The sequence below is a fragment of the Microtus pennsylvanicus genome, chromosome 3 (genome assembly GCF_037038515.1).
Source record: "Microtus pennsylvanicus isolate mMicPen1 chromosome 3, mMicPen1.hap1, whole genome shotgun sequence".
NCBI lineage: Eukaryota > Metazoa > Chordata > Mammalia > Rodentia > Cricetidae > Microtus > Microtus pennsylvanicus.
In genome coordinates this window covers 113,652,249-113,655,879 of record NC_134581.1, presented here as the reverse complement: position 1 = coordinate 113,655,879, position 3,631 = coordinate 113,652,249, and positions in this window count along the sequence as shown.

The window sequence follows — 3,631 nt, the reverse complement described above, 5'->3', positions numbered from 1 at the left end:
AAGATCCTGGGCTGCTACTTACACCCATGTTAGTGTCTAAGGGCCAAACCATGTGTCAGGGGGATATAGGTCAGAGTGGCATGCACTGCTACTCAGGGCCTTGCATCATCAGAGCCTGGGCTACTTCCAAGGGCCATATCTGGGTCCTTGGCTGTGCCACAGTCTTGGCCTATATTGATGTCTGTGACTCCTGTTGCCACAAAGACAGTGATGAAAGGGCTGCACAGAATTGGTTCCACCCCTCACTGGCTGCATCACTAAAGAGAACTGCATCTTTCCACTAATGCAACACTCAGGGGAATAGGCCCTGCATCTTTCCTGGGCAAACAGTGGGGTTGACCCTGTTGGCCGATGATGCAGGTGAACCAGTACTGAAGGCATGAAAGTGGGAGAACTGACACTGACCTTACTATCCATCTGTCATGTGGTGTCATGGGTGAGAGCAGATTCTCCCCTCACTCTGTGACACCTACTGCAGGTGGGTAGGATGGTCCCAGGGTCATGACAGAAGAAAAACAGATCCTGCAATACTCAGGATAGCAGCCCTGTACCTTATCTGGGCAGCATAATAGTGTTGATCATGTTGATGAGGGCACTGGTATTCTGTCCCTATCAGTGTATACTCTGGGACAATGGTCTTGTGCCCTATAAAGATTTTTCACTTGTATTAGTTTAATAAAACACTGATTGACCAGTAGCCTGGCCAGAAACATAGGTGGGACAACAAGAAAAGGAGAATGGCTCAGTCTGCAGTTGTCATCCAGACACAGAGGAAGCAAGATGAGAATGCCTCATTGATAAAAGGTACCAAGGCATGTGGCTAATACAGACAAGGATTATGGGTTAATGTAAGATATAGGAAGTAATAAGAAGCCTGAGCTAATATGCTAACCAGTTTATAATTAATGTAAGCTTCTGTGTGTGTGTTTTTGGGACTGAACAACTGCAGGACTGGGAGGAACAGAAACCTCTGTTAAAAATGACACCAGCATGGACAACTATATCCACATAAAACCCGAGAGAGCTTGGGAAGTAATTCTGAACACACACACACACACACACACACACACACACACACACAAAACAGTTAAGCACGTCTTAGAGCATCTTTTCTTGTGTGCACTCTGTTTGGTAGCACAAGCACATCTCATTTAAGAGAGGCTTATTGACTCAGCTTTAGCTGCAAAAAGCCTTACAGTTCTTTTAAGAATCCCCATGACCAAACACTTAAATGGTGTTTATAAATAGCCAACAGTATGCTATTTGATGGTGGCAGGGACCTTGAAACTCCATAAAGTTGTAGCAATAAACATGGTTCCCACCAGTAACTCTGCCATGAAACTAGATTCTCAGAAAGCTAAAAATGGGTGGATCCAGTCATCAAAGCCACGGCTTTAATCCTAGCCATATCAATTAGAAAATTATAAACTCATGTGGTCAGAAAAAGAGAGATATACAGTAAAGATAAATATAGACAAAAAACCCTCTAGACAGTTTACATTGTGTTTAAAAATATATGTAGTCTTGGGAGAGAAAAGAAAAAAGGATAAAGTCCTTAAAAGAAAGAAAGGAAGAAAGAAAGAAAGAAAGAAAGAAAGAAAGAAAGAAAGAAAGAAAGAAAGAAAATAGTTAAGTGTGGTGGCACACACCTTTAATTCCAGCATGTGGGAGACAGGTGGATCTCTATGAGTTCAAGGATAGTCTGGTCTACAGAGTGAGTTCCAGGACAGTTAAAGATACAAAGAGAAACTCTGTTCTCAAAAAAAAAAACCAACAAAAATTAAAAATAAAAGAAATAGAGTTTAAAATAAAGCCACGTGAAGATGAAAAATACACAGAGAATTTGGATATTCTATGTTATTGTAACATGAAGGGCCAGTCCTGCTTGTTTGGGTTTTTGTCCTGCCAGGTACCCCACAACTGTTTAGCCCCAAAGAAAATCACACATAGGTCTCCATAAATTATAAGCTGATTGGCCCATTAGCTCTAGCCTCTCACTGGCTAACTCTCACATCTTGATTAACCCATTTTTCTGATCTATGTTAGCCATGTGGCTCAATACTTTTTTTCAGTGGGGCAGCTCACATCCTGCTGCTTTGGTGTTCAGGGCAGGAGTGGGAGGAATCAATTTCCTCCTTCCCAAAATTCTCCTGTTCTCATGTTATTGCATTGTCTTTGAATGATTTGATGGCTAAGGAAGGAACAGCAGCTGCTAAAAGATATTTGATTACAAATGCTGCTTGGTTAATACAACATATATTTTGAAAATGCTTTGACTTCAAAATTTAAGTTAAAAGATATGTTATTTTGGAAAAGAGGTTTTGCTTTTGTTTTCACAGAAAATGATAAGCTGTGAATTCATTCTGGGTTAAGAAAAATTAGGTTTGATTAAGGAAGATCCCCTGAAAAATCTCTGATGGGAACTGCTGGCCCAGATGATCCAACATTTTAAAGGACCTCTGTTGGCATTTCCTTTGAGTTCTACATCCAGAACAGCCTCAAGATGGCTGGCTGAGATAATCAAGTCTCACAGAATATTCCAGTTAGGACTTGACCATAATCCTAAAGTTTCTTTAGATCCCCATAAGATTATTAGCACCCCAATAAGCAGCAAGCAATCCAGAGAACTACATCCACATTCCCACCAAAATGGATTATGGATGTTTATCTTTGTTTAGAGTGTTGGTTACAAGTTGTTATAGATAATGGTCTGGAAAAAAGCTAAACAAAGGAGATTAGATTCAGCGTTCTTGTTTTGAAAGAAAAAAGAAAGGGGAAGTATTTTGGGACAATGATCTTGCATAAAGATTTGTCACTTGTATTAATTTAATGAAATGCTGATTGACTAGTAGCCAGGCAGAAAGTATAGGCAGGGCAACCAAAGTAAGAGAATTATGGAAATTCAGTCTAGTCATCAAGCAGACACAGAGGAAGAAAAAAGAGAATGCCTCACTGATAAAAGGTTCCAATCTACATGACTAACACAGACAAGAATTATGGGTTAATGTAAGATATAAGAGGTAATAAGAGAGTCTGACCTAATATGTCAACCAGTTTATAATTAATGTAGGCCCCTGTGTGTGTTTTATATTTTTGGGGGGGCGGGGATGAATGGCTGTGGGTCTGGGTGGGACAGAAACTTTTGTCAACAAGTATGCATGAGAGATCTGGCCTCATTCCTCATCTGCCATATGGTGGAGTGGGTGATGGAGAGATGCCTCCCATGCCCCACCCCTTGCTACCTCTGGTGGGTGGGATTGAGATGTTCCTAAGGTCATAAGAGTTCCATGTTCCTCACTGACTACAATGCACAGTAGAGTAGACCCTGAACCTTGCCTGAATAGCACACTAGAACAGACCCTGTTGGAAAGGGCTCAGGTTAGCTGTCCCTGGAGGCATTAGAGCAGGAGATCTGATCCTGCCCCCCCTCATCTGCCATCTGGTGACATAGGTAAGAGAAAGATGAGCACCACCAATAGCCACCTATGGCAGGAGGGAGAGCTGGCCTTAGGAGCATGAGAGTGGAAGAGCAGACCCTGAACCTCACCTACTGCAGCAATCAGGAAAACAGTAGAGCTGGCCCTGGTGGTATAGGTGCAGGTAAGCTGGTCCCAGATGAATGAGAGCAGGA